Below are 12,241 nucleotides of genomic sequence, written 5' to 3'. Positions count from 1 at the left end.
TTTGCACTGGGTGTGTTTCCGTCCTTAGGTCTACCATGTTGGGTTGGGGTACGGGAGGGGTTCAAAAGAAAAAAAGGGGGGGGGGGGGGGGAAGACTTGACGGAGCCTCACTTTAAAAACGAAAAAATGAAAAAAAATTTAAAAAATTTAAAAACCCACAAAAAAACCACAAAACAAACAAACAAAAAAAAACAAAACAAAAAAACCAACACTTTGTGATTGGCTGGTTGATAAGTACCAGTGTGTTCTGGCACATGTAACTGCCCACGTGTGCTTGTTTCTGTGTGAGTGCGTGTGCACATGTTTGTGTGTGTGCATTTTTTTCTCTCTATATATAATCTTGAAACGCTGCATTGCTGATGGTCTACGGGCTGGCTGGCCATCTGCATGTCTTGATTCTGAAAACAAGACAGGCATGGTGGAGTCCCTGTGGCTGAAGCAGAATCCAGTTGGGCTGGATTAAAATTTGTCAGTAGGGTTTTTTTTAAATTCATTTTAGCAGGGTGCTATCTCAAGTCTGCAGATCATATTGAGTGGGTAGTTGCTTCCTAGCCCTTGTTCTAACCCTGTGGTAGAGCAGAACACTGCCATATCCAGAGGATTTGGTGAGAGGGGAGCCAATGTTGTCTTTTCAGTAGCAGTGTATTTATTTATTTATGTCTGCATGTGGGGTTTTTGTACTGAGTGAACCCTAGAATGTTTGTTATATAATGCAAGCCATTTTTTTCTTCCAGCGAGGGGAAAAGAGGAGGAAAGAAGACATTGCCATTTTTTGTGCGGCTAAGACAAATGTTCTTACTCAGTCTTTCACAAGCTTCAGTACCTTTAAAAAAAAAAAAAAGTGTCTCTTTTCTCCCCCAAACCTAAATAGGCACCCATACTCATTCTTGAAGACTCCGTCAAAAACTTGAAAGTCCAGCCCAACAAAATTAGCCTTTTAATTGATTTACCGCTTGTATTAAAACTGACAAAAACTAATTTGTGTCAGCAAATTGCTGGCCGGCCTGTCTCATCTCCTGAAAGCACATGCAGCTAACTCCTTTCTACGTCCTTCATGGTGAGCGTTACCTGTGCCAGGCCTTGGTGTATTACAGCGCCAGACCATCACTGACAGAAACGTTTACTTACGAATGTTCTTAAACCAGTGTGTACTTCAAACGTTTCCTTTTGTTTCTCTGTTGTGTTTTTTCCTGTGTACGTGGTTTTGCTTAGGGAGGTATATAACTAGCAAAGACTTTTTTTTAAAAAAAAGTATTGCACCTTTTTGTTTTTTGTTTTTACTTTTTCTGTACTGTTGCTTTTTAATTTCTGTATTTAAGGAAAGGTTTGGGGTTTTTTTAGCATCAGTGTAGTAGTACTCTGGGCAGGATAGGGGTGACTTGTAATCCACAGTGATAGCCAGTGTGTGCGTGCATGTGTGCGCTGGGAACAAAACTTTTAAGACCTGTTGTTGTGAAAGAGTTGTAGCAGACTTGAAGGAACATCCCTTGACACAAAGTGGGAAGTCTTTTGGGGGGTTGGGGCCGGGAGAAGAGGGAAGAGAGATGCCGGTACTTTTTCCATAAGTGCTCAGACTTCCACGTGGTGTTGTCTAGCTGTTACACCGTCTAACAAAGTGCCGACATTCTGTACCAGCACATACCTGTCCATTCCAACCCTCAGCGGGAGCAGTGCTCGGGCTTTATTACCTGCTGTGGGGGGAGGATAGGGGACTCTCTCTTTCTTCAGCGTTTTCATTGAAGGATATGACAATGTCTAATATGTTTAACTCTAAGCATGGGTTGGGTGGGGAGAAGCAAAAGCAGATTCAAGTAAGGGGCGGGGGGGGGGGGGGGGGGGTGTGTGTGTATGCCTGTGTGCTGGGGGTGGGAGGGAAGGGCTAGGGAGTTACATGGCTTTTTTTAATTCGCCCTTTCTATGTAAACCCAATGTCACAAGGAAGACTGACTGAGGGAAATGCTGCATATACACATGCCTGTAGATTTGTATGCAAAGTGTTATGTGACAAAAAGTATGAGTAGGTTTGTATTTGTTTAGTAAACTGGAGTGTGCAGCATACTCTGGCCCCTTCTGAATATACTTTTCTATCACGTCTCCTCCTTCATCCATCCCACCATGTACAAAGAAACAAAATGCTCTCTTCCAACTCCTAGCTAGTGCCCCTCACATGCACACATCCATAAAGCTTTGTTTCTGCTAGTCTCTGCTTGAAGACCAGCCGTGCTCAGACATGCAGAGCGGGTTCTTAAAAGTCCTGTGCCAGCAGTACTTCTTAGTGAAGCACCTTTGGCCTGAGTAAGCCAGTATCCGTTCTGTCACATGATTTGCTATACATGCTGGTTCATTGCTGTGTTCCACCCTCACTTCTCTCTCCCAGCCTGCCCTAAGGCCCCTTTTCCTGCACTTTGGGCTAGTTGAGTTCATGCGATACTACGGTGAAAGCCGGGTGCTAGAGCCCCTCTTGTTTACAAGACATAATGAGGGATTTGAAATATTTAAAAAGAAAAGCTAAATTGTTCTTCCATTGTAAGCTTAAAGGGAAAAAACCTAAAATGTACAAAAAAAAAAAAAAAGACCAAAAAGTGCATATATATATTTTAGATGAAGACTAACTCTGGGAGCATTTAACAGTGTTTTTATTTTAACATTTTATTTTCCTGCTTTAAATTTGCAAGCATTCTCAGGAATTCTAGGGTAGGAAGCCAGTTTTTGAAGATGGTTTATTTAACCTTATCCTAGATAGATGGCTGTTTCTTGTTGATAAACTTTTACAAGTTCCTGAATCTTCAAAATGTTTGAAAGTTTTTACTTTAAAATAAAAATGCTAAAAAAAATAAATAAAAAGAAAAAGAAAAAAAGACAGAATCTCCAAATGTTACTGTCAAGCGGGGGGATCAAGAATTTTAAAGACTGTATAAATTAAAATACATTAAGAAAACTTCTCAATATCAACAACAGAAATTCATTGTAATCTTAAACAAGTTGTGGGAGAAGAAGGGTTATCATTTATAGTGCTTTGTTACTCATGCAGACGTGTGCATTTGCATGGAGAAGTGTGTGAATGGAAATCTATCACTTTGTTCCCTCTCGATTGAAACTAACCGAAAATACTCTTCCAAGCACCTTTTTAAAAGTGAAACTATAAACCTAATTAAAATGCAGTATAGTTTAACTGAAAGAGTCCTCAGTTAGGAAAACTAGCAGGAAATACATTATGGTGCTTCTTTAAACCACTTTTAAGTAGTTCTAAAGAAAACCAGTGCTGACAGAATACCCAATAATGAAGCAGTTTTATTATCCTGCCTTTTTCAGTACAGAAGAGAGAAAATATGGAAAAACTCCAGTAAAATGTACATTAGAGATCAGCTTTCCAGTTTTCAGCTATTTGGTCAGTTTATTCCCCACTTGGAGATTTGCTGCTTGCTTTTCTTCACCCACCCCATCTCCCAGTCTTTCCATTTTGTTGTATATGAGGGAAATACCTGTTAAACTCTTCTATTCACCCTGTTGCTGCTGGCTGTCAGAGCTTACAGTCTTGAACTTCAGAGTTCGGTGTTGGGATGGCCAACTTCTGTCTCCCAGCTCTAAGGGTCAGGGGCTTACTCCGCCTGAAATGGCTAGACTCAAACCACAAAAACCGCGCTAGTGCCTTTTTACATGCACCCACATGCCCTACAGTAGGGGAAGGGAGGGAAGACGAGGCAAGGTTGAGGCAGTATGGCTACTGCATGGAATAGATGTACCTGTTCTTAAGGAAAAAAAGAACATGTTACATCAGCATGTCGTGCAATGAGTTACATAACAGTAGTTGAGATAACTTTTATTATTTAAAAAAAAAAAAATCAGATGCCAAATTCCTGTCCTTTTCATATCAGTTGCCCAGTGTTTTCCTGTTGTGCTGCGTGTACATCTGACTGTATACATGTGTGTTAAAAATAATGCATCAATAATAATACAGTAATTACAACACGCTTAAATAAATCCTGTCATGGGCCAGTAGAAGGAGAGTTTATTTAGGGAGTTTGGGATTTTATTTTATTTTATTTACTCACAGGGAGAATTTCTGGGTGTTTCGCCAGAGGCTGTGTTTTATCAAATCAGCGGTATCCTAAAAGAGAGGAAATCATAGGATTTAGTCAAAAAGAGCCCAGGAACTTGATAGTCACTTGAAGGTGGGTTGTGACTGACTGCTGAAGAGTTGGTAGTCTGGAGCTTCAGCGGTCTGGTGGGTCCAAAGCTATTGTAGGACAACAGTCTGCTCCTCCTTTCTCTAAACACGCAGGCCTGCAAATATTAGTGACTGTCTCCTCAGTGACAGTTTTCCTACATTGTTAAAGTAACATTTATCTTACTGCTTTCCAACCACAGTTGACAGTTCTGTTCCTCTCCAAATTATAAGTAGCTAATCACGATGTTGCTAGTATGGCTTAGTCATGGCACTCCTAACCATTGCAAGTGATTTCTCAGCATTGTGCTAACCAGACTCATCTTCTGGGGACCACTGTCACTTAATGTTGTAAATATTCTGCTACCATTTGAGCTAATAACAGCAAAAAGGCAGCAGGAATTGATGTTAGGGTACTTCTGGGCTTTTACAAAACTGTTCCAGGGAGGGAATCAGTGGCAGCATCTTGTTTAAACGTGTTGACAAAGAAGGTAGGGAAAAGGGAGTGGGGAAAGCACATCTTGGAATAGACTATGGCCATCTCTTTCCACATAAAATCAAGCATAACATCTTTCACTAAAAAATACTTTCTCAAGTGATAAACAGAACTCTTCTTATCATTTTGTTCTTGGTTTTGGTTCTCCAGCTTATACAGTCTAAACATATACACGCTTTACAGGTGGTTTCAGCTTTCCTGGGTTTTTTTCCTGGGTTTGAATCCTTAATTGGTTTAAAAAAAAAAAATAATTAGCGGTGTTCTGAGCAAGTACCCATTTATTACCACCCACTATGCTTACCCCACCCTGCAGTGTGTATCAAGTTGAGAATTTATTTAATGGGTTTGATAATTCTTTGCTCCATTTAAGTATGTTATTTTAGCAGTGACAACAAAGTCTAGCAAGCAAAAAAAAAAAGTTGAGGTATTGAAGTACAACTCAGAACTTTGTTGAGACCCCTGATATTTACTTTGGAAAGCAGTTACAGTACCATGTACTTTGGAAGACTTGCCATGTTTTCCCAGTGTTTTTATGCTTTTACCTGAACGCTTGCCCAGCAGTCTGGAGAGTGGGATTCTTGTTGGTTTGGGATTTTTTTCCAATCACAGGGTGTCAGGTTTTTCTTACAAATTTTTTATTTTGCTTTAAGTTAAGTGGCTTGTGTAATGAGCAAGAATATTAAGGCAAGTGTGTTTTTCCTTTGCAATATAAACAGGATGTTTTCAACAAACTGGCTGGGATAACCACCTCAAAGATTAAATAACAATTGAACCTTTATATTAAGTTGGCTTTTTTTTTTCTGCCATGAAATTTCTAAATATTTATCCCTTCAAACTTTTCCCTTTTTCTTTCTTCCTAAAAATGCTGCCACATCTAAACAGTACTGTAGAATTATTTTCTTTTCTTCTTCATCCTTTATTATCTTTATCTCTTAGGCTTCTAATTCTGTTTGTGCATATTGTTTTCCTGTTAACTTTAAGAGAGGAGTACTGTATGTTTATCTGAGATAGCCAAATTTGGCCAAGTCTGGTCCAGGAAATCAAGAGTGATCCTCATGTGAATTAGTCCCACTGACTTTAAATGAGTGAGTACTGCTTGAGCAAGGGCTCTTTGTGGAAGTAAACCTTAGCTGGATCAGGGCCAAGGTAGGAAATGAGGACCTGTTGCATTTCCAGTGCAGCAAACATCTGTGTTGCATATATCGCATTTGCTGTAAATCGTGTGACCTTAGTATCTAGATTTCTCAAGTGGATTGAAATGCTGGTGTAGTGGTGGATGGTTAGCATCTCAGGGTATGAGTCCTGATTGAGTAAAACTTCCCCCCCCCCCCCCCAAAGAGGTAAGGTTCCCCTAGCAGAAGCAGCTTTCTTAATTGTAAATATGCATGCATGTATTTGTGGGCAGGAAAGTAATACCAAGAAAACTTAAGTTGAAATTAATTCTAAAACAAAAAACATAACAAACAAATGCTGTTGAAGTGCATCTTTGGTCCTGAGTCTGAAACAACATATGTAGAATCTGTTGGTTTGTCTAAATTGATTTTGCACAAAATACCATTTCAGTTCTCTAGTTTTTTGTTACTATTTTGCAATGTTAGGAACTGATACTGTTAGATCATACCAGTCATTCCCGCTGTGATAAAAATACAGATGTCTAAAACCCAAACTCTCTTCCTTCACCTCCAGTACTAGGCTTCCACCTGTAGCAGAAGGGTGTTAACAATAATGGGGAGAAACACATAAAGTTTCCCTTATGCAGACAGCGCCTGTTTTCCCCGTTGTGCTGAATTCACATCCAAATGTAAAACACAAAGCAAAAATTATGCTGCAGCAGAGTTTTTAGTTGGGCTAAATGACAGGAGCCCAGCTGGAGATTTTTAGCAGCCTTGCTAGTTCATGTCCCTCACAATGTTTTGCATTAAGTGTCCCATCACTGTAAATACCAGTCTTGCTGAATTTTACCAAAGTTCCCCTGCAGTAGATAATAGGAAACAGGTCCATTTTGTAGCAACTCGCCAAGCAGAGCTTTGCCTACAGTAGAATTCAAGGGTCTGTCTACATTGCTGTTAAAACTGAGTCAGGGTCCTGTTTAAAATATAGCTATTTTGTGGTGTTATGTGAGACTTTAAAGTTTGTGATGTAGTAACTATAGCTTCTAATCCTTACATGAAAAGTGATTTAAGGTTTCATCTGTGCTACAAAAAGCGCCAGAGCTCCTGATGGTTTGGAGCCTATTTTTAAAACTATTGTCAGGCCAAGATAGATGCAGCTTCATCTGTAGCACGCAGCAGACAACATCTGTTTGCGTCCACAGTTTGCATGCATGTTGCTTTTCATCGAGCTATGCAGGCAAGTTTTTTCTCTAAAAGTCGCCCAGAATACTGTGCTATATAAGCAAGCTTCTAGCAAATCAAGTGCCCTCTGCAAAGAGCCATTTTCACCCTGTATGTGTGACAGCTGGGACTGGTGACATTCAGCAGTGTTAGGGCTCCTGCTAACTTTGTAGTGAGAAAGGGAGTTCTGTGACTTGACTCTGATAGCCTTTCTGTAAATGAATACAGAGCACTCCAATGGAAAAGGGGAAAAAAGAGGGGGGGGGGGGGGGTGTTAGAATTCATTGTGCCAGACAGCGTTAAGTATTTTTACGGCAAGCCTTGTTGTCTGTGATGGGCGGAGGGGAAGAGAAGAGACTGGAGAAGTTTGCATGGATGCGCAATACAAGGGGGCAGTGCTTGAAAAAAATTGTTTCCTTGAGCACTAGATGCCTCCTCTTGGGTATTAGCGTGTGTTGTTGCATTTGCAGAACTAACTTCCTCATTTTTTTTTAATGTTTGTTTTTTTTTAATTGAGACAAAGTGGAAACTTCTCCTGTTTCAGATGAAACACAACCATGAGTGAACATTTTCTTCATCATTTACTGTTGAGCAGTAAGAGCAGGTTGCACAGCTTGTTAGAATAGCTATGTTAGTAACATGGTTATGATATTATGTGTTTTCTTTCCCCTCCCTCTCCCTGCCAGATATGGCTTACCCTTTCTATATAAGGCGCTGTGTGGGTTTTTTTGTTTTGTTTTGGGAATGTGTGGAGAAGAAGTAAAATGAAGTGAAAATGCAAGCCAAGGTAGAACAGCCTTACTTTAGGGGGTAGCCTTACAACAGAGCTTTATAGTGAGTGTGCTGTATTCCAAAATATATAAGCCAAAAACAAAAAAAGCATTCATTTATGCAAAAAAAAAAAAAAAATTAAAAGAGGTGTTGGAAGACTTCTTTAATATGTACCTTCTAAAGGTAGAGTAAGGTCTCACCAAGTGATACGTTATTGTGATACTTCTTGCTGGGTCAGTAGGGATGGGTTGGGGTATAAGCGCTTAACATTTTCCTCCTATGTTTTTACAAGCAGTAAGTTAAATGTGGTATTTATGAATGTGCCTTTGTGAGTATAGTGACTGTCTAATTGAGGAGACCACTTGGGCTGGAGGGGAGACAATGGTCAATTTATTCTTTCAAGAGGTCATACATCGAGATTGCAGCCCACTGGTCCCTTTTGACAAGCAGCATCTTTGGGCTGGTCTCTACACTGCACAATACGTATTCATATGTGGTAGAGATCGGGGTGGGGGGGTGCGAAGGGATGTTGTGTGATGCACAGAAGCTGATAATAGTTTTAGGTTAGTCTGCCGTTGCAGGTTGAGTTTGTATACATATTATGTGGCTTCTCTCTATGTTTGTGTGCATGAGTATGAGTGTGTGTGGCTTTCTTTTTTGTAAGCACTGGAGAATTGAAACAGTGATGTTTGAGACAAATTTATACACGTAGAGAAGATGATGTTTTGTAGCTTCTGTTAAATAGTGGGTGCAGGCATACTTTCACCCTCTCTGTCCGTGTCCTGATAAGAGAAACAGGAAAATTTATTTTTTTCAACCCTTCAACTTCCAGCACACTTAATGTTGCCATTTAAATGAACAGGGTATTACACAAGAAGAAAAAAAAGAGTTTTTGAAATGGTGAGGTAGAAGTGTTTAAAAGGAAAAAAATCTGAAGTAATTTTTTGTTTCTTCGAAGCTGTTTGTAGCTAAACATGGGAATCTGCAGTGTCTCCTTCCATTTGTTTTTTTTTCTAATAATTCACCTCTTCGTTCCACCCAAAACATGAGGTGTACAAGATCAAGAGCTGTTGTTGTAGCCCTTTGTAATTCCCACCCTGAAAAGAAACTCCAGTGGGATCTCTCAGCTCTATTCAGGAAGACAAAGAGAGGAGAGACTCTGCAGTTTTCTTTGCTTCGCTCTCATTCCTCTCTAATGGCCTTGAAATGTATTATTATGCAAATGTGAATTTTGATACTGAACTTAAGAAGAGGTTGTTTGTTCTTTTTTCAAAAAAAAAAAGGTCCCATATGTGGTCAGCATTGCTTCTTTATTTTGTAAGTGAATTGTAAACTATGCATTCTGCAAAGGGGGCGTAGGGGACAAAGATAGCTTTGCTAAACTGTAGGAGTTTCTGTGTCCATGGTATATCCGTTATAGTTTGAGGAAGTGCGGAGGTGAAGACTTTGAAATCAAAAGGAGTTGATAAGACCCTCTCTCTTTCAGAAGTTGGCCAATAGGTAACTGGGCAGAGATTTGGAAAACTGATGTTGACTGCAAAACAAAAACAGCTCTAAACCTTGCGCAGGATTGTGAATTCTCGCCATGCAGTGTTAACCCAGGGCCAGTAGGGTGAATGGGACACCAGCTCTACCTGGGAAGCTATCTACCACCTCCTGTGTTCTGGCCCTTGTCAAGCTCAGGAAACACAGTGCCATTGGCACTCTCTTTTGGATTTACTACTCGTTTTCCATTACAACAGTCCTTGCGCTCTTCCAGGAGAATTGGAACACAGCTGGTCCTCAATGTCTACGCTTTCTTCCCCCTAAAATTGTCTTGGCTGCTGTTTCTGGCACAGCTCATACGGTGACGGTACAGCTATGGACAAGATGGTGGAGGTGGTACTTTCTCGTGTTGATAAAAGCACGACAGAGGACTGCAGGTGTGTTTTTTTTTTTCAACATCAGCAGCTGCCAGTGCTTTGCTGTCTGGTGTTACTGCCGGTCACTTAGCATTAATGTTGGCAGTGTGTGAAATTTTAGGGAATGTAGACTGATGTGTAGACAAGGCCCTCTACTTAAAAAAAATGATCCTTTTTTACTATAAGGTGGTATCATAATGGTCATAAAAAAAGGATTCACTTCTTCACATCTCCAAAATGTAGTCATTGTGAATTGTGTTCCTTGAAGCTTGCTGAGTTTCCAGGAGCAGTCTCCTCAGAAAAATGTAGATCTCACTGCCCTCTTCGTCATCTTAATAGGGACCCTTTGACTTGACTTTTTCCTTTGTCCATGGTGTTCCATGGTACCTGCGTTATGCTTGGCATTATCTTACATGTAATATCATGAACTGAGAGATTATCCTGCCTGTATTCAGTGTTTTCATGCAGCAGTTTTATTTTTGTTGACATTCACAGTACTGTAATAAGTAATAGACTTGATGATCACTCTCGCATCTGTGCCTGCCTTGCAGATGTGATCTTATCAGGGTTCCACTCTGTCAGATTGCCTTTAAAAAAAAGAAAAGGAAAAAAAAATCTGAAGTTTAAACTCACAAAAATACCTCGTGGTACATTTCCCCTTTTGATGTAACCTTTTAAATCTTACCTTTTCTTCTAAACTTAATGGGCTTTTATTTCAATTTCTTATCTCCTTTCTAAGATATTTGAACTAGTGGTTTTGAGCACAGGATCAGAAGCCCGGAACTCCTGAATTTTAACATTGGCCCTTACTCTTCCCTGGCCCTGGGCAAGTCATTTAACTACTTTGTCTTCATTTTTTCATCTGTAAAGCGAGGGTGGTGATAATAATACTTACCTACCTCACAGGGGCTTTGTGAGGATCAAATAGTAAATGTTTGTAAAGTGCTTTAAGGATAAAAAGCATGATAGAAGTATTATGAGATTTTTACAGCAAGATTGCTCATTCTTTTTAGGTTGTTTGCCTGTGTGGAGGGAGATAAAACTTTTTTTTTTATGATTAAAGCCATCAGACACTCAGATCCTAAATAACAGAAGTTGATGGAGATTGTTACTCATACTCCTCCTCTGTCTTTATGCCAGTTTCCTTCTCCTGCTCTTCCTTACACAGTTATGCTAGTGTTGCTACAGGTCACGTTTCTCTAGTTGTATTTACAAGTTTCAAACTTGATTGAAGTACTTTGAGCTCACTGCTTCTTTCACCAGATCACCAAATCAGAATCAGTTTGTCTACTTTTCCCTGCCTTTAAATAGTGTTTTTGGTAATGTCATGCTTCAGGTGGACACATCATTTCCTGCTATCAAGGAAGGGGGAGGTGGTGGTTGGGTAGTTCCAGCGAGGGGACTGTAATATGAAGAACCTTGCCACTTTATGCTGCTGCTCCAGGGATGAAGGGCAGAGTAGCTTTCTGTTTCCTTCCCTGAATTAATTTCAGTGTGTTACCAGTGACACTTCAAATGCAGTGTCTCTTCTTGTCCACGATATACAGAAGCCATCACCTGCCAATAAAGCGTAGGAACAGAGGGAGTGATAGTAGATGCTGCTCGTGTATATGCCTTACGGCTCTCCCAGCATGGCTCTGGGAGGGTGGTGGGGGAAGAGGTCTTCATTGGGTAAATCCCACCGCTGTCAGGGAACCTCTGCTACTTTCTCCCCTCTCCAATCACACGGTCGCTGTTTCTTTTTTCTTGGATGTGCGTCTCAGGGATGTGCATATGAGCCCATGCCTTTTGGAATTTGGCCTTTGAAATATCAAGAATATGGTTTCTGTACCTGAAACCTTCCTATCTGACACTCCCTGGTCCTCTCTGTCCTGCATTGCTCCCCGTGGCCTTAGGAACATCTCTCCACTGTTGCCGTATGCCACCCTCTCCATCTCTGCCAGTACTCAAGGTGAAACGTATGCAGAGAAAGAAGCTGCAATGATGTATGTGCACCTGTAGGATTTACATGCAAACGTATCCTAGATTTCTGCCGCACCCTAAAACATGCAGAATATCTGATGCACAGTGCTTTTTCTTTCTCATCTAGAAAGCAGAACAAACAGCAGTACAACTCTGCTGATAGTAATTCTGTGATGTTTACTTTGAATGAAATGCGAAGTATTTTTCCCCAAAGAACCAAAAAACCCACCTTCTAACAAAACTAACCAAATGTAATCTTTCTGGGGGCGGGGGGGAGGGAAGGGGGAGGAGGAAAAGCGGTGACGGGGGAGCGTTCTGATCTATTTTAATCTCCACCGCTTGGATGGAGATACGAAATGCTGCTTTGAGTTCCACAAACATAAGGGATTATGTTTACAAAGGTAAATGCCTTCTACCTGTTCAGGAAACTGGCTAATGGTGGGCATCAGATGTTCGGCGACTTTCTCCTCATTACAAACAAGTAATGGGAGAAGGGTGCGTCTGGAAGAGGAAAGGAGAAATAGATTCATTTCATCTAGTCTTCTTGGTAAAATAATGCCGCCGCCTTCTGTCCTTGAAAAGTGGAGGGAGGAGGTTGCGGAACAGAAAATCA

This window comes from Balearica regulorum, chromosome 1 (genome assembly GCF_011004875.1).
Source record: "Balearica regulorum gibbericeps isolate bBalReg1 chromosome 1, bBalReg1.pri, whole genome shotgun sequence".
NCBI lineage: Eukaryota > Metazoa > Chordata > Aves > Gruiformes > Gruidae > Balearica > Balearica regulorum.
Note: the sequence above shows the minus strand (reverse complement) of the source record.